The following is a 20,936-nucleotide window of genomic DNA, read 5'->3' as shown; positions in this document are numbered from 1 at the left end:
AGATCATACCTCTGTTGCTTTAAAAATAAAAAGTTAAAAAGACAATTGTAAGAGTAACCTTTTTGCTAAGTTTTCATAAAAGATAAAATTTTTCTAGAAATGTGAATATGCAATCAAAATCTTGAATTAACTACTCGCTTTCCTATACTCCTGCACTATTCCACACATGTTCACAACTTAAACTTGTCCTTTCTCCACAGGGCAGAACGAAGGGCACTCAGTAATCTTTGTACACTCCCTGGTACAGACGATGAGTGAACCAAAAGTGAAGATATGCTGGGGGCATGCAATTGCCTCTTGGTTGGTTTTGTGTCACTTCCCTCATTCTCCATTGCCCAGCTGCCAGTGTGAAAGCTGACACTTGCAACATTGCAGTCCCAGGACTACTGGGAGGCAAGCCTCTGTGCAAATGGGGAGACAATGAAGAGAGTTGTTCCTGCTACAGTTAGACACTGAGGAGAGCATGTGGCTGGTATCTCCTGCGCAGTTAGGAGACCTGAGCTCACTCTGCTTTAGACGTGGGCTACAGAAGGAAACCAGTTCACCTTAATGTAAGAAAGTCATTCTTCACCAATTAGCAGTGGTCTCATTTCATTTAACATTTGAGAACAAGTTTGTGAATATTTTCCAGGAGGCAGAATCATGCCCTGTGGAGTTTCCATGGTAGAAACCACATGAATAGACAATAATTTGATCGTCCAACTCCCAGAGGCATCATCATGCTTAGCCTTTTCCAGGGCTAGATGGCTATCAAAAAAGTATCTTAGGGGCCGGCTTGGTGGCGCAGTGGTTAAGTTCGCATGTTCCACTGCTTGGCAGCACAGGGTTCACTAGTTTGGATCCCGGGTGTGGACATGGCACTGCTTGGCAAAAGCTGTGGCAGGCGTCCCACGTATAAAGTAGAGGAAGATGGGCATGGATGTTAGCTAAGGGCCTGTCCTCCTCAGCAAAAAGAGGAGGATTGGCAGTAGTTAGCTCAGGGCTAATCTTCCTCAAAAAAAAAAAAAACAGTATCTTAGTATAGGTAGTGTTTCAGAGCCAGGATGTGTGAACAAAACTGGGACAACTCTCCCTGGTCTAACAGGTGAATCTAGTAAGCGAGCTGCATAGGCATAAAGTCAGTACAAAAACTCATGCTATCCTGTGAAGCAGCCACGCAGGCCATTCTAAGCCTTATAATCCTACACCTCATGACTGAAGACGCCAGCTGGACAGATCCACAACAGGAGAAAATAAAGGGTATCTTGCTCTCCCATTTCCTAGCTGCATTTCTTAGAGATTGATGGAAAAAGTAACAACCCTGGTCCTTGCCTCCTTCCATACATAGATAACACCAACATTACAAACCTTGTTTGATGTATAACCAAAAAGCTTTTGCTTATGGTATCTTTAAAGTATATGAGTATCAGATGTGTAAGCCCTTTCCTGCACGTACATTGCTTTGACTAAAAAACAAACTAAATAAACTGCACCCAGATCTGCAGACCTTGGAGCAGTTCCTCATTATACTCAGTTGGACTGTTTCCCAGGACTCAAGCTCCTCACACTGATTATTGAATAAACTCCTTTATTTAACTGTTACCTAGACTCTTTATGTCAGTCAATAGATGGAAGGATCTTAGAGCTTATCTGGTCCTATCTCCTTATCTCACATCTGAAGAACCTGAAGTCCATAGAGGCTATATATATATTGATGATTAAATAATTTATGTAGCTTACTTGCCACACTGCCTAACAAATAAGTGTTCAACAAATATTAGTTATTATTATGCTGTTCTTCAATTTGCTCTCTCTTTAAATATATACTCAAGAATACATATCACAGACTTATTTTTAGATCTATTTCATTCAGTTATATGGATATATCACTATTTTTCTATGTAGTTGATGAGCATTTAGGTTATTTCTAATGTTTTTAATTTCAAGCAAGGTGCAATGAACGTCCTTAATGATGTATCTTTCCATACCAAGGTATTATTTCTGTAGGCTAGATTCCTAGAAGTGGAATTGCTGAACGTGTATATTTAAAGTTTAAAAACTATTGCCAAGTATTTTTCTAGGGCTATTCTACTAATTTCTATTCCATCAACCATGTGTATAAAGATTTCCCAACAACCTTGGCTGCATTGGATGTGATCAGTCATTTAAACATTTTTTCCAATCTGGAAGGTTAAAAAAAAGATACTTTGGTATTGTTTTAATTTGCATTTCTATTATTATTGAGATTGAGCCCCTTTCCATGTATTTGCAAAGATTTGCATTTTTCTGTGTATTTCATATCAAATCCTTTGCTTATTCTTCTATGGGATATCTTTTTCATATTGATTTATAGAAGTTATTATTTTTTGTTTGTTTTTGAGTAAGATTGGCTCTGAGCTAACATTTGTTGCCAATCTTCCTCATTTTTTTCTTTTTTCCTCCCCAAAGTCCCAGTACATAGTTGTATATCCTAGTTGTAGGTCATTCTAGTTCTTCTATGTGAGATATTGTCACAGCATGGCTTGATGAGTGGTGTGTAGGTCTGCACCCAGGATCCGAACTGGCGAACCACAGGCCACCAAAGTGGAGCATGCAAACTTAACCACTCGGCCACGGGGCCAACCCCACGATTTATAGAAGTTATTTATTAATTCAAAAAATAGGTACTGAGCATCTTTATGTACCAGATGCTGTCCTTGCACTGAGGACGTAACAGTGAGCAATGGCTACAATTTATTGAACATTTACTAGAAATCAAAGACAATGCTAAGTGATTCTCACAAAAATGTTATGAACTGAGTACTATTGATATCGCCATGGGCCACTAAACTGAGATTTATAGAGGCTACGTGACTTGCCCAGTGTCACGTAGCTTGTAAATGGCAGAGCCAGATCTTCAACCCAGACTTGGTTAACTCTCTTCATGATACTAGGAACTGTGGAGAAGGATAGACCCAAGAACTCAACCAGAGGGATGATGGCCTGAGAGACAAAGATCCCTGAAGCAAGTGCCTCAGTTTGAAATTAATGCTGGGAACCATTAGGGAGTCATGCCAAGGATAGTCCAATTAAGAACATTAACTCTATGTTTGTTACAAGTGTCACAAGTATTTCCTCACAGTTCTATTGCTTGAGAGGTTTTTTGCAGTTTTGGAATATTTTTGGTACAGGTGTAAATTAAAAAATTGTCATCATGTCTATCAGATATTTTCCTTTATGGCTTCTGGATTTTGTTTCTTATTTAGAAAGGCATCTCCCCAATCCAGATTTTCAAAATTTATCTAACATTTCATTTTAATACCTTATTACTTTGTTTTTTTAATGCTTAGATATTTAATTTATATGGCATTTATTTTGGGGCTGACTCTAACTTCAGATAATTCAAATAAACCTTTTCTAAGTAGAAATGAGTTTCATCTCATTCACTGCCTTTATTACTTGTAGTCATTAAGTTATTTGTAAATCCACCTTATAAGGTAAAGGATAAGTAAGATAATGTGGGGGGTAAATCTAGCTCAGTACTTGGCCAATAACAGATTCTCAATAAATATTAGTTTTGGCTATGTTTACCATGTTTATTGTCATGTTACATATAATTCAGAAATTTTTGTCTCCTAATTTTACCAGATGTCCTCGTCAATTAGACAAGGACATCAGCTGTTCCACACTTAATCAAATAAATGGTTTCATACATATATTTCTTATTTAAATGACAAAAAAAATCAATAACAACTTAAAAGCTCTGGTGCTGTGAACAATTAGCCTAGTTGACACATATGTAACAGATGTAAGGGAGGAACCCATTAGGAGAGAGGCATCAGCTAAGTGGTGAGGGAAGGAAACAAAGACTTTAGGGAAATAAAACACATTCCAAATCATATTGTTAATTTCTAAAGTAACTTCCAGAGATTCATACAAAAGCTAGATGCAAATGACCATATCCCCAGGCATTCAACAGACTGTACCTAATGGTGAGAGGCTAGATAATTTGTCAACTAAATGGAAATAGAGTACATTTAAAGAGAAACAGTTGGGGCTTCCACTTTCACCCAGTATAAAGTAACAGGAACCAGATTCTCTCCCACATGAAACAACCAAAAAAAGGAACAAAAATACATGAACTGATGGCTTGCAAGACACTGGAAGTAAGGCAATAAAGGACAATAATCCTGGAGAGATGGGAAGCAAATAGGTGAGCCCTACAATTGACTCAGCTTACTGGCTTGAGGCTGTTTTCAGGCTGTGGTGCAGGCAGAGAAAACCCAGATTGATCCCAGTGGCCTCCTAGAGTTGAAGAGATAGAGCTGGGTTTCCAGGGACATCAAGGTGGTTAGTGGTCACAGGACAGAGTATCAGAGAGGGAAGAGTTGCACAGAGTGAGAAGTCCAGAGATCTGCAGAGGGTCGGCCTCAGTTGAGGTCTGAGAAGAGCACGTGTGTGCAAAACTACTTAAGTCAAGAGAAACATTCAAACAGATTAGGAGGGGGCCAGCCTGGTGGCATAGTGGTCAAGTTCACGCACTCCGCTTCAGCGGCCTGGGGTTCACTGGTTCAGATCCTGGGCACAGACCTGCACACCACACATCAAGCTATGCTGTGGCAGCGTCCCACATACAAAATAGAGAAAGATTGGCACAGACGTTAGCTCAGGGCAAATCTTCTTCAAGCAAAAAGAGGAATATTGGCAACAGATGTTAGCTCAGGGCCAATCTTCCTTACCAAAAAAATAAACAAAAAATAAAACAGCACTTAAAAAAAAAAAGATTAGAAGTAACACTGTCTGTTGCTCACACCTGGCTTGGAATAGTGTCCGTTCTTCCAGCCAGATTGGAAAACCTCCAGATTCACGGGGAACTAAATACAGTACACAGAAAAGTACTGCCTCAGTAGTGGGGAATAAATACCCTTAGAATGAACATTACTCTAGTTCTGTCTAACAAATCTTAAAAAAAAGATCCAAAAGGATCAAACTATTTCCAAATAGCTACATTCAGGAGTAAAGCTCAAGTATACTTGTAGGCATACAAAAATACACCTTTTACCACAAATGTAAAATTCACAAGGTCTGGTGTATATATAAAAAAATTACCAGGGGCGCTGGCCCCGTGGCTGAGTGGTTAAGTTCACAAGCTCTGCTGTAGGTGGCCCAGTGTTTCATTGGTTCGAATCCTGGGCGCGGACATGGCACTGCTCATCAAACCATGCTGAGGCAGTGTCCCACATGCCATAACTAGAAGGACCTACAATGAAGAATATACAACTATGTACCTGGGGGCCTTTAGGGAGAAAAAAATAAAAAAATAAAATAAAATCTTAAAAAAAAAATTACCAGGCATGCCCCTGGGCACTTGAAAAGATGTTCAACATCACTAGATATTAAGGAACTGCAAATCAAAACTACAATGAGATATCACCTTACACCTGTCAGAATGGCTATAATTAATAAGACACACAAAACAAATGTTGGAGAGGATGTGGAGAAAAGGGAATCCTCATACACTGCTGGTGGGAATGCAAACTGGTGCAGCCAGTATGAAGAGTTCTTAAAAGATTAAAAATAGAAATACCATATGATCCAGCTATCCCACTACTGGGTATTTATCCAAAGAATATGAAATCCACAATTCAAAGAGATTTATGCATCCCTATGTTCACTGCAGCATTATTCACAATAGCCAAGATGTGGAAGCAACCCAAGTACCCATTAAGGGAGGAATGGATAAAGAAGATGTGGATATATATATATATATATATATATATATATATATATACACACACACACACACAATGGATTACTACTCAGTCATAGAAAAGACAAAATTGTGCCATTTGCAACAACATGGATGGACCATGAGGGTATTATGCTAAGTGAAATAAGCCACACAAGAAAGACAAACACTGGATGATTTCACTCATATGTGGAAGATAAACAAACACATGGATAAGGAGAATAGATTAGTGGTTACCAGAGGGGAATGGGGGGAGGGCACATGGGATAAAGAGGCACATAAGTATGGTGATGGATAAAAACTAGACTACTGGTGGTGAACATGATGCATTCTATACAGAAACTGATAATATAGTAATGTACACCTAAAATTACACAATGTTATAAGACAATATGACCTCAATAAAATAATTAAATTTAAAAAATACCAGTCATACAAGGAAACAGGAAAATATGACTCATAATAAGGAGAAAAATCAATCCACCTAAACTGAACAGGTATTGGAATTAGCAGATAAGGACATTAAAACAGGTATAACTGTATCCCACATGTTCAGAAAGTTAAGCTATAAAAAAAGAGCCAAATCAAATTTCAAGAGATTATAACTACAGTGTGTAAGACGGAAAATATGCTGGATGGAATTATTGGCAGATTAGACATTGCAGAAGAAAAGATTAGTAAACTTAAAGACACAGCAATAGAAACTATCCAAAATGAAATACAGAGAAAAGATAACTTTTTAAAAAATGAGCAGAGCATCAGTGAGCCATGGAACAACTTCAAGTAGACTAATATATGTGTAATTGGAGTCCTGAAGGTGTTGGAGGATAAAAATATTTGATGAAAACTATAAATCCATAGATTCAGGAAGTTCAATGAAGCTCATACACAAGAAACATGAAGAAAACAACACCAACGCACATCATAACTGACTTGCTCAAAAGCAGTAATAAAGAGAAAATATTAAAGTTAGCTAGAGAAAGAAGTTACATTACATAAAGAGGAACACAGATAAAGATGACAGAGTTGTCACTGGAGACAATGCAAGTGAGAAAACAGTGGAGCAATATATTTAAAGTACTGAAAGAAAAAAAAAACTATCAACTTAGAATTCTATACTCAGTGAAAACACCTTTCAGAAATAAAGGCAAAATAACATTATTTCCAGATGTACAAATGCTAAAAGGATTCACCAGTAGATGTACACTAACTAAAATTTTAAAGATAGTGTTCAGGCAGAAAACAAATGATACCAGATGGAAATAAAGATATACAAAAGGAATGAAGAATACCAGAAATGGTAATTACATGGGTAAATATATAAAATGTATTTCTTTATTATTTAAATCTCTTTAAAAGAAAAAAAAACTTTCCCAGATAAACAAAAGTTAAGGGAGTTCATTGCCACAAAACCTCCTCTTCAAGAAATGCTCAGGAAGAACCTCATACCTGAAAAATCAAAACAAGGAAAGGGGTTACAAAACCCAGAAGAAAGGAGATAAGCAGAAGGACAATAACAGAAAGTAGCAGCTCTCCATCAGAACAGGTTAGCAAAAGTTAAATAAAACATTAAAGATAAACGGAAGGGAAACACCAAGAATAAATACAACCTTGTCATTTTAACCACAAACTCACAACACAAGAAGGAAGAGAAAAAAAAATCTGACAACAACAACCTAGAAGGGGAAGAGAAAACGGATGGAACGTTTTAATTTAAGGAAATAAGAGGCTATCAGAAAAAGGACTATCTCATCTACGAGATATGTTATACAAACCACCTGGTAACCACTAAACAAATAACAAGAATAAAGGCACAAATTACAAATAAGAAGAAAGCCAATACAGAAATTTACCTACCTGAATTAGGAATCCAAAAATCATGGGCCGAGAAACAAAGGAAATGCAAAAGAACCGGAAAGCAAGAGATAAAATGGCAGCAGTAGGCCCCCACGTTTCAATAATCACTCTAAATGCAAATGGATTGAACTCTCCAGTCAAAAGACACAGAGTGGCAGGATGGATCAAAGAACAAGATCCAACAATATGCTGCCTCCAGGAAACACACCTCAGCCCCAAAGACAAACACAGACTCTGAGTGAAGGGATGGAAGACAATACTCCAAGCTAATAATGAACAAAAGAAAGCAGGTATTGCCATACTTACATCAGACAAAGTAGACTTCAAAGCCAAGATAAAGAAAGACAAAGAGGGGCAGTATTTAATGATAAAAGCGACACTCCACGAAGATGATATAGCACTTATAAATACATATGCACCAAACACAGGAGCACCAAAATTTGTAAAGCAACTATTAACAAAACTAAAAGGAGACATCAGCAACAATACAATAATAGTAGGGTACGTCAATACCCCATTAACACCAATGGATAGATCATCCAGACAGAAAATCAACAAGGAAATTATAGAATTAAATGAAAAATTAGACCAGATGGACTTAATAGATATATATAGAACACTTCATCCACAAACAGCAGGTTACACATTCTCCTCAAGTGCACATGGAACATTCTCAAGGATAGACCATATCTTGGGAAACAAAGCAAGCACCAATAAATTCAAGAGGGTTGAAATAATATTGAGCATCTGTTCAGATCATAATGCTATGAAACTAGAAATCAACTACAAGAATAAAGCTGGGAAAGGGGCAAAAATGTGGAGACTAAACAACATGCTACTGAACAAACAATGGATTATTGAAGAAATTAAAGAAATCAAATATTATCTGGAGACAAATGAAAATGAAAACACGACATACTAACTTACTTGGGACGCAGCAAAAGCACTCCTAAGAGGGAAATTCATTGCAATACAGGCTCATCTCAATAAGCAAGAAAAATCTTACATAAACAACCTCAAACGACACCTAACAGACTTAGAAAAAGAAGAACAAACAAAGCCCAAAGTCAGTAGAAGGAGGAAAATAATAAAAATTAGAGCAGAAATAAACGATATTGAAACAAAAAATACAGTAGAAAGGATCAATGAACCAAACAGTTGGTTCTTCGAAAAAATTAACAAAATAGATAAACCCTTAGCCAGACTCACCAAGAAAAAAAGGGAGAAGTCTCAAATAAATAAAATTAGAAATGAGAGAGGAGAAATCACAACAGATACCGAAGAAATACAAGGGATCTTAAGAGAATACTATGAAGAACTATGACAACAAATCAAATGACCTAGAAGAAATGGATAAATTCCTAGACTCTTACAACCTCCCCAAACTGAATCAGGAAGAAATAGAGAATCTGAATAGACCAATCACAAGTAAAGAAATAGAAACAGTAATCAAAAACCTCCCCAAAAATAAGAGTCCAGGACCAGACGGCTTCTCTGGAGAATTCTACCAAACATTCAAAGAAGATTTAATACCTATCTTCTCAAACTATTCCAGAAAATTGAGGAAGATGGAGCACTCCCTAACACATTCTATGAAGCCAACATCACCCTGATCCCCAAACTGGACAAGGACAACACAAAGAAGGAAAACTACGGGCCAATATCACTGATGAACATAGATGCAAAATTCCTCAACAAAATTTTGGCAAACTGAATACAGCAGTACATCAAAAAGATTATACACCATGATCAAGTGGGATTTATACCAGGGACACAGGGATGGTTCAACATCTGCAAGTCAATCAACGTGATTCACTACATTAACAAAATGAGAAACAAAAACCACATGATCATCTCAATAGATGCAGAGAAAGCATTCAACAAGATCCAACATCCATTTATGATAAAAACCCTCAATAAAATAGGTATAGAAGGAAAGTACCTCAACATAATAAAAGCCATATATGACAAACCCACAGCCAACATCATACTCAATGGACAAAAACTGAAACCCATCCTTCTGAGAACAGGAACAAGACAAGGGTGCCCACTTTCACCACTCTTATTCAACATAGTACTGGGGGTGTTGGCCAGAGCAACTCGGCAGGAAAAAGAAATAAAAGGAATCCAAATAGGCAATGAAGAAGTAAAACTCTCGCTGTTTGCAGACGACATGATCTTATATATAGAAAACCCCAAAGAATCCATAGGAAAACTATTAGAAACAATCAACAGCTACAGCAAAGTAGCAGGGCATAAAATCAACATACATAAATCAGTAGCATTTCTATATGCTAACAATGAACTAACAGAAAAAGAACTCAAGAACTCAATCCCATTCACAATTGCAACAAAAAGAATAAAATACCTTGGGATAAATTTAACCAAGGAAGTGAAAGATCTATACAACAAAAACTACAAGACTTTCTCAAAAGAAATCGATGATGACATAAAGAGATGGAAAGACATTCCATGCACATGGATTGGAAGAACAAACATAGTTAAAATGTCCATAGTACCTAAAGCAATCTACAGATCCAACGCTATCCCAATCAGAATCCCAAGGACATTCTTTACAGAAATTGAACAAAGAATCCTAAAATTCATATGGCGCAAGAAAAGACCCCAAATTGCTACAGCAATCCTGAGAAAGAAGAACAAAGCCGGAGGCATCACAATCCCTAACTTCAAAGCATACTACAAAGCTACAGTAATCAAAACAGCATGGTACTGGTACAAAAACAGGTGCACAGATCAATGGAACAGAATTGAAAGCCCAGAAATAAAACCACACATCTATGGACAGCTAATCTTTCACAAAGGAGCTGAGGGCCTACAATGGAGAAAAGAAAGTCTCTTCAACAAATGGTGCTGGGAAAACTGGAAAGCCACATGTAAAAGAATGAAAATTGACCATTCTTTTTCACTATTCACCAAAATAAACTCAAAATGGATCAAAGACCTAAAGATTAGGCCTGAAACAATAAGTATTCTAGAAGAGAATATAGGCAGTACACTCTTTGACATCAGTTTCAAAAGAATCTTTTCAGACACCATAACCCCTCAGACGAGGGAAACAATAGAAAGAACGAACAAATGGGACTTCATCAGACTAAAGAGCTTCTTCAAGGCAAGGGAAAACAGGATTGAAACAAAAAAACAGCCCACTAATTGGGAAAAAATATTTACAGGTTATTTATCCGACAAAGGGTTAATCTCCATAATATATAAAGAACTCACACAGCTCAACAACAAAACATCAAACAATCCAATCAAAAAATGGGCAGGGGACATGAACAGACATTTCATGACAGAAGATATATGGATGGCCAATAGACACATGAACAGTTGCTCATCGTCACTAATCATCAGGGAAATGCAAATCAAAACTACACTAAGATATCACCTTACACCTGCTGGAATGGCAAAAAGATCCAGAACCAAGAGTGACAAATATTGGAGAGGTTGTGGAGAAAAAGGAACCCTCATATACTGTTGGTGGGAATGCAAACTGGTGCAGCCACTATGGAAAACAGTATGGAGATTTCTCAAAAAGTTAAAAATAGAAATACCTTATGACCCAGCCATCCCACTACTGGGTATCTATCCCAAGAACCTGAAATCAGCAATTCCAAAAATCCTATGCACCCCTATGTTCATTGCAGCATTATTCACAATAACCAAGACATGGAACCAACCTAAGTGCCCAGCAACTGATGATTGGATAAAGAAGATATGGTATATATATACAATGGAATACTACTCAGCCATAAAAAAGGACGAAGTCGTCCCATTCACAACAACATGGATGGACCTTGAGGGTATTATGTTGAGTGAACTCCAGACAGAGAAAGATGAACTCTGTATGACTCCACTCATAGGTGGTAGTTAACATATAGACAAAGAGAACTGATTGGTGGTTACCAGGGGAAAGGGGGGGGTGGGGGGAGGGCACAAAGGGTGAAGTGGTGTACCTAAAACATGACTAACAATAATGTACAACTGTAACTTCACAAGGTTGTTAACTATCATAATCTTAATTTTTTAAGAAAAGATAATTGAATGTTTAAACAAAAATAATTACAATGTAATGTGTAGCTTATAACATACGAGAAGTAAAATGTGTGACTTTAGCACAAAGACCAGAAAGGAAGAAACGGAAGTATGTTGCTGAAAGGTTCTCATATGATATGTGAAGTGGTATAATGTCAACTGAAAGTAGACTGTGACAAGTTGAAGATGCATACTATAAACACTAAAGCAACCACTAAAATAAAAAAATAGGGAGTTATAGCTAATAATCCAACTAACGAGATAAATTGGAATCATAAAAATTTTAAATAATCCACAATAAGACAGAAAAAAGGAAAAAGAACAAAGATATGGGAAAAATAGGAAACAAATAGCAATATGATATATATAAACCTAATCATACCAATAATCACATTAAGTGCAAATAATCTAAATATTCCAATTAAAAGGCAAAGATTGTTGGACCCAAATAGTCTACAAGAAACTTACTTTAAGCATAAAAATACACATGGATTCAATTTAAAAGGACAGAAAAAGACATACCAAGATAAAACTATATAAGGGAAAGTTGGAGTAACTACTATTAAGAGAAAAAGATTTCAGAGTAAAAAATACTACACTGGATAAGAAGATCACTTTGTAATAATAAAAGGGTCAATTTACTGAGATGACGTAACAATCAAACATTAATGAACCTAATAACAGAGAATCAAAATACATGAATCAAAAACCATAGAACTTCAAGGAGAAATAGAAAAATTCACAGTTATAGTGGATATTTCAATACCCCTCTTTCACTAATTGATGAAGCAAGATGACAAAATTCAGTGAGCATTCAAAAGATTTGAAAAACAGTATTAACCAACTTGACCAACTTGAGTGACATTTGTAAAACAGCAGAACAAACATTCTTTTCAAGTGCACACGGGACATGTAAACCACATTCTGGGCCATAAAATAAGTCTCAATAAAGTTAGGAAGTATTCCAGGCATATGAAGTACATTCTTTGACCACAGTGTAATTAATATTAGAAAACAATGACAGAAATACCTCTGGAAACTCCCCCAAATATTTGGAAATTAAATAAGACACTTCTAAATAACCTATGGGCCAAAGAAGAAATCAAAAAGAAATCAGGAAGAATTCTGAACAGAACGAAAAGGAAAAAAAACACATTTTAACTTGTACAATGCCACTTATGGGGAAATTTATACCACGAATCATCTATGTTATAAGAGAGAAAGGATTTCAAATTAATGACTTCAAATTCTATCTTGAGAAACTAGACAAGGAAGACAAATTGAAACTCAAAATCACAGAAGAAATAACAAAGATTAGAGCAGAAATCAATGGAAAAGAAAATAAGAAACAATAGAAAAAATCACTGAAATCATAAACCGTTTCTTAGAGGGTATCAATAAAATTGATAAACCTCTAACTCAATTAATTAGGATAAAAAGAGATTAATCAGTGAGTAGCAATTACCAATATTAGAAATGAAAGAGGTGACATCACTACATATTCTACAAATATTAAAAGAATAATAAGGTAATACTATAAACAACTTTATGCCAATAAAGTAAGAAACTTAGATAAGACAAATTCCTTGAAAGACAAGGTATTCCTTTACCCAAGGAAAAAGATAACCTGTACAGCCCTATATTTATTAAAGAAATGAAGAAATAGATTTGGTAATTAAAAGCCTTCCCTCACCCCACCCCCTAAATCTTCAGTTCCAAATGGCTTCACTGGTAAATTCTACCAAACATTTAAGGAAGAAATGATGCTGATTCTATGAAAACTTTTTCAGAAAACTGAAGAGGAGGTAATACTTGCCAACTCATTCTAGGAGGCCAGCACATTATTTTGATTCTAAAACCAAAGATATTGCAGGAAAACAAAACTACAAACCCATATCCTTCACGAATATGATGCAAAAATTCTAAACAGAGAAAATCAAATCCAACAACAGATAGACCTAAAATGCATCATGATCAAGGGAAGTTTACTCAGGAATGCAAGCTTGGTTTAGCACACAAAAGTACTTATCTTTTTAATGAACTTTATCTGGGTCACCTCAATAATGTAGAAAAAGTATTTGATACAATGCTGCATCTATTCCTGATAAAAAAAACTCTTATGAAACAGGAGTAAAAGGGAACTTCTTTAAAGGGTATCTATGAAAAAATCCACAGCTAAGGGTGAAAGACTGAATGCTTCCCCTCTAAGATCAAAAGAGAAACAAGGATACCCTCTCTCACCATTTCTATTCAACATCCTACCAGAGGTCCTGGCCAGTGTAATAAGGCAAAAATAAAAAAGCATATACTGCATGATTCTGTTTTTTAAAGGTTCTAAAAAAATACAAACTAATCCCTGGTGGCAGAAAGCACATCAGTGATTGCCCAGGATTCTGCCTGGGACCATGACAGCTAGGAAAGAGGGACTACCAAGGAGCATAAGGAAAATTTATGGGGTGACGGACATGACAAGTTCATTAACTTGATTGTGGTCATGGTTTCAAAGATGTCTATATATGTCAAAACTTATCAAATTGTATGCTTAAAATATATTCAGTTTACTGTATGTCAATTATATCTCAATCAAGTTGTTAACAAATAAAGAGATGGACGAAGAAGGAAAAAAGAGAAAGGATTATAAATTCAAGGATCAGTGTATGGGGTAAATTACTCATAGTCTGGATGAGGAAACACAGAAATGAACTTATTTATTAATGACTTATAGATTGTCTCCAGGGTCTAAGTAATTTTCTAATAGGAAGTTAGGTGTATAGAGTTGAACATTATCTTTTTTCTAGTCATCAGGGTGCCATTTAGTGGCTCTCTAGAAAACCAGCTATAATTGCAGCAATGCACTAATTTCCCAGAGTGGAGTCAGTGACTCCCCGGGGATTTAGTACAGCTCTCAAGACTCAAAGCATCTGATGCTGAGCCAGAGGTCTCAGCAGCATGCAGAGGGAGTGACAGGAAATCCTCAATGTCCTGTGCTAGGGAGAACCTGTCCTAACTCAAAAATACCACCAATTTCCCAGGTTTTCCACGTGTACCTGAGGCCATTTCTAAGAACGCCCACCAGGCAGAACTAGCAATAGTGAGAGAGTGGGCAACAGCAGTCTTCACTGATCAACACTTACTGAACACCTGTTCTGGCCCTGTGCTGTGCTCAGAGCTCAGAGCGCAGCCCCTTCTGCATACGCACAGGACCACAGATAAAAGTCTCTGCTGCAGCTTCCAAGCAGAATATACTCCTTATCACAGTAGGTTCCGGGTACCTTGCAAAACTTTTCCCAGCCAGGTCTTTCTCAAGGTTAAAATATGGGAGTACCAAGCTTATCTCCTTATCTCAATATACCTTCCCCACTAAATTTGACTTTAACTTTTTTAAGTTTTAACACAAACTTAAACTTTGTGGCTGTTTCTATATGTGCATTTTAGACAATATCTACTGAGTTTTTTCCATGAGTCAGACACTGTTCTAAGAACCTCATGTGGATTAACACATTCAATCCACGTAAGAACACTGTGGGTAGATAGTATTATTATCATTATTTAAAGATGAGGAAACTGAATAGCCAACATCATGCTCAATGGGCAAAAATTGAATGCCATCCCCCTGAAAACAGGAACGAGACAAGGATGCCCTCTATCACTACTCTTATTTAACATAGTACTGGAGGTTCTGGCCAGAGCAATAAGACAAGAAAAAGGAATAAAAGGAATCCAAATAGGGAGGGAAGAAGTGAAACTCTTGCTGTTTGCAGACAACATGATCTTATATATAGAAAACCCCAAAGAATCCAGTGGAAAACTCTTAGAAGTAATCAACAACTACAGCAAAGTTGCAGGGTATAAAATCAATTTGCATAAATCAGTAGCATTTCTATACTCCAATAATGAACTAACAGAAAAAGAACTCAAGAACACAATACCATTCACAATCGCAACAAAAAGAATAAAATACCTTGGGGTAAATTTAACTAAGGAAGTGAAGGACCTATATAATGAAAATTACAAGGCCTTTCTGAGAGAATTGGATGATGACATAAGGAGATGGAAAGACATTCCATGCACATGGATTGGAAGAACAAACATAGTTAAAATGTCCGTTCTACCTAAAGCAACCTACAGATTCAACGCCATCCCAATCAGAATCCCAATGACATTCTTTACAGAATTAGAACAAAGAATCCTAAAATTCATATGGGGCAACAAAAGACCCCGAATTTCTAAAGCAATCCTGAGAAAAAAGAACAAAACGGGAGGCATCACAATCCCTGACTTCAAAACATACTATAAAGCTACAGTAATCAAAACAGCATGGTACTGGTACAAAAACAGGTGCACAGATCAATGGAACAGAATTGAAAGCCCAGAAATAAAACCACACATCTATGGACAACTAATCTTTCACAAAGGAGCTGAGAGCATACAATGGAGAAAAGAAAGTCTTTTCAACAAATGGTGCTGGGAAAACTGGAAAGCCACATGTAAAAGAATGAAAATTGACCATTCTTTTTCACCATTCACCAAAATAAACTCAAAATGGATCAAAGACCTAAAGGTGAGACCTGAAACCATAAGGCTTCTGGAAGAAAACGTAGGCAGTACACTCTTTGACATCAGTATTAAAAGGATCTTTTCAGATACCATGCCTTCTCAGAGAAGGGAAACAACAGAAAGAATAAACAAATGGTACTTCATCAGACTAAAGAGCTTCTTCAAGGCAAATGAAAACAGGATTGAAACAAAAAAACAACCCACTAACTGGGAAAAAATATTTGCAAGTCATATATCTGACAAAGGCTTAATATCCATAATATATAAAGAACTCTCACAACTCAACAACAAAATATCAAACAACCCAATCAAAAAATGGGCTGGAGACATGAACAGACATTTCTCCAAAGAAGATATACGGATGGCCTATAGGCACATGAAAAGATGCTCATCATTGCTGATCATCAGGGAAATGCAAATCAAAACTACACTAAGATATCACCTTACACCCATTAGAATGACAAAAATATCTAAAACTAATAGTAACAAACGTTGGAGAGGTTGTGGAGAAAAAGGAACCCTCATACACTGCTGGTGGGAATGCAAACTGGTGCAGCCACTATGGAAAACAGTATAGAGATTCCTCAAAAAATTAAAGATAGAACTACCATACGATCCAGCCATCCCACTACTGGGTATTTATCCAAAGACTTGAATTCAGCAATCCCAAAAGTCCTATGCACCCCAATGTTCATTGCAGCATTATTTACAATAGCCAAGACATGGAAGCAACCTAAGTGCCCATCAACAGATGAATGGATAAAGATGTGGTACATATATACAATGGAATACTACTCAGCTGTAAAACAGAACAAAATCATTCCATTTGCAATAACATGGATGGACCTTGAGGGAATTATGTTAAGTGAAATAAGCCAGCGAGAGAAGGATAATCTGTGTATGACTCCACTCACATGAGGAATTTAAAATTATGGACTAAGAACAGTTTAGTGGATACCAGGGGAAAGGTGGGGTGGGGGGTGGGCGCAAAGGGTGAAGTGGTGCACCTACAACACGACTGACAAACATTAATGTACAACTGAAATTTCACAAGATTGTAACCTATCATTAACTCAATAAAAAGAAAAAAAATAAAAATAAAGATGAGGAAACTGAGGCCTACAGGGCTAAGTAACTTGTCCAGCTTTTCAGAGTTAGTAAGAAGTGATAGAGGCAGGATTTGAACCCAGATGTTTCAACTCATGAGCCCACACTCAGTCGATCATAAGACTAATGAAACTGAGTGAGGGTGAGGATATGATTGGCTGTGAGCCAATCTGCTTTGCCAAGTGAAAAACATTCTGTTCTGCGGTCACAGATTCCTTAAAATGTTTGTTTACTGGTGACAAGCGGTAACAAGCGAAAGAAATAGAATAAATAGAATAGCTCATTGTAAAACCATTCTGATGATTTGAAAAGCAGCCCACAGCTCAGTGAGTGCCAGCAATGTCATCTCACTCAGAGGGCTTGAGTTTTCCTCCCTCTCATCTCTGCCCAGACTTGGCTCTTGTGAGGAGTATGGGCCAAAGCGTCAGTGAGAAAGGAAGGTATGGGAGCACAGGCCAGTGGAGAATTGCTGCCCATTTCCCAAAGCTGTCAGAGACAAACGGGATAGGGCTGACTCTTGCTCTCTGAGCTTCTAAACGAGAAAGACACAGGAATCAGATTTCAAAATATGATAAGGAAGAACTTGAAGTGGTACCTGGAAGACCTTGAATAGACAAATGTCCAGATGACAACTATATTCTTCCTTATTTTTAAATACCAACTAACATCCTTGTTCTGCATGCTTATTAGACCAATACCAAGAGTTTCCAATATAGGGACTGAAACTGTTTTCTCTTGGACACTAGGTCTCAGCTTCCCTGTTGTCCGTGCTGGTGTCCATTCTACAGAAGAGCTAATTTAGTCCAGCTGCGGCCAAACTCTGGTCTGTAGGTCTTGTACTCTCATCCATGTTGTCTCTAGTGACCCACAATGTCTTGAGCCCAAAAATCAAGCATGTGACAAGAACTCTCATTCTTCTCTGACTTTTGTCTTGGTCCAGTGGGTCTGAATGATGGCCTGTCTGCCTGGTCTTTTCTGCCCACAGCCTGTACTACACAGTACTCCTAGGGCTCAGGGGCAAGGGCTGCAGATCTCTGCTCACTTGTCTTCCTCTCACGTCATAATCATCACTGCATCAGGCATGCCCATCCCCAGCCTGTGAGTGGCCCAAGGCTGGTGCTTCCCTTTCATATTTCTCTCACTTTCTGTGTATAAACATAGCATGTGCTCAGTAAACAGGCTGACCAAGGAGATGTTTGATCGCTCTAATTTTTAAAGACCTATAGAGTAGCAGTTGTTTTCACATAACGTGACTCTAGGTAGGTAGATCCTGAAGGGAGAGTGGAAGCTCTAAATTTCCTTAGTTATGCCTCTGCATAATTTTTGTGCTATCAAGTTTTTTTCTGCACCAAAGATTCCACTTTCATTTAAATTCAGTGAAACCTCAGTAAAAAACAAAGGCATACAGAGACACACACCAGAGAAGACTAGAAACAGTCCATGACTGCAAAAAAGAAATTATCTTTTTTTCTTCTCATATTCTATATCAGAGGTAAACAGGGATGACAAGCAATAGCAATGTTAATGAGATTGGGTATACATGATTAACTATTATGAACTATTATTGTGATTTGCATGGTTTTACTATTGATGTATTAAGTAATGTTTAGCAATTAAGAGATTCAAACTAGATCTCAACGATAAGGTACTGGGTATTAAGGAAAAAATCACATACAGGAAAGCAGTAGAGAGCAACTAAGTTTTAAAATTGTGGGGGGTCTTTGAAAAGGTGTGCTTGCTAAGGAGTTATGTACAACTCATACGTGGGTAGGTGCAGGATTCTAGGAAGAGAGACAACGTGGTAGAGAGTCTTGGTGATGCTAAACTGTAGAGTGCATTGAACACTACTCTTCCCATCGCAGGAACAGAAGTGAGAGGTTCCTGTCCTCAGCCTGCATCATCCTCATCCTCCATCTTTTGGCATCCTGTGACCACCTTGAAATGCTCTCTTCCTAATTCACTTTTTCCTTCTCGAATCATACCCCTTCCTATCCCCATTTCCTGCTGTCTGCTTTCCTTTCTCTTATCCTTGAAATACAGCTCCTCACCATGCTGCTATTCTCAGCTCTCTGCTGTTTTCTTTCTCTACTTTCCCTCAAAGAGCTTATTCACTATCACAGGGTCAACTACCACTTCTAAGCTGTTAACTCCCAAATCTTTATTTCCTCCCCTAGATCCTCCTTCCAGGCAAGGGCACACATTGCCTACATGACTTCCTACTTCATTTCCACCTGTTGAATCACTTAAAGTTCAGGATGCTTCCAATTACACTCTGCCCAAACTACCTCCTTTTCCCAGTCTCTCTAAGTCAGTCATCAATATTCCCTTAATTCCCAGCTGTCCCTCACACTTCATAACCAATCAGCCCTCAAGTCACATGCCTTTGATCATCACACTTCTCTCATCTATCCCATATTTCCATGCTCATTTGCCACTGCCAAAGGTCAGGATTTTATCCTTATTTATACCATTAAAACTGCCTCCTAATTGATCCCCCTGCCCCTAATCTCACATGGCCTCATTCCATCCTAAAATCTGCTATCAAATTAACTTTTCTTGAATGCTGCTGGGATTGTTTCATTCCTTTACTCAAAAATTCTTATGGCTCCTCATTATCTACTGACTACAGAACAGCTCATCCAATCATTCATCGAACAAATATTCATCGAGCACCTACTATGTGCCATGCACTTGCACGATGTTAGGGATTCAGCAGCGAGCAAGATAGAAAAGATTCCAGCTTTCATGGCCTTTGCCTTCTACTGGGAAGACAGGCAGTAAACAAGTAAGCAAAAGAACAAGATAATTCAGTGGTATGAGGGAAAGGAGATGTAGTAATGAGAGTGAGTTGCTGGGTAAAGAGGGAACTACTTTAACAAGTTGTATAAGGTAGACATTTTGGAAGAAATGACTTTGATTGAAGACCTGAATAATGAGCAGGACCTGATCATCTGGAGATCTTGGGGGAGGGCATTCCAAGCAAGGAGAACAGCAAGTGCAAAGGCCCTAAGGAGGGAAAGTGAATTATTTGTCATTCTTGGCCCTCTACCATGTTGACCCAACTAGCTATTTAATCTAATTTCACATAACTCCTCCATACAATACTCAGATTCCAGCCAAATTATTATTCTTACTGTTCTCTAAACATGCCTTCGTGTTCCTGCTGCCATGTTTTTCTCCATTTTTTCCTTTCATAAGGAAAGTCCTCCTCTTGCCTATCTATAACTATGGAAATCCAGCAAAACCCAGTTCAGAGGTCACCCTTTCTGTGAAAGCATCACTGATAACCTCCAGCAAAAGTTCACCTTTTCCTCACTGAAATCTGATTACATATGTTGGGACCTCTCGTCTTACTTGCCACAACGAGATAGTTATAGAGGGGGCTGCGTTCCTGGAACAGGCATTGTAATGTGAAATACATAAGCCAAATCAGAACTTTCTTACGGAGACTGTGTCATGATGATGGTTATCCTCCCAGTTAAGGACCTGGTCTCTGAAGTACAGAGAAATGTTTTGAAACAAAAAATTTAAGAATCTCTGTCTAATATTTTATCTCGGAACTATTCAAACTTTATTTTTAAGCAGTAGCACCTTGCCCACCAATAATATATACCTATATTGTCCACTATATAAAGCATAAAAGCAGAGCTGGTCT

The sequence above is a fragment of the Equus przewalskii genome, chromosome 13 (genome assembly GCF_037783145.1).
Source record: "Equus przewalskii isolate Varuska chromosome 13, EquPr2, whole genome shotgun sequence".
Classification (NCBI taxonomy): domain Eukaryota; kingdom Metazoa; phylum Chordata; class Mammalia; order Perissodactyla; family Equidae; genus Equus; species Equus przewalskii.
Note: the sequence above shows the minus strand (reverse complement) of the source record.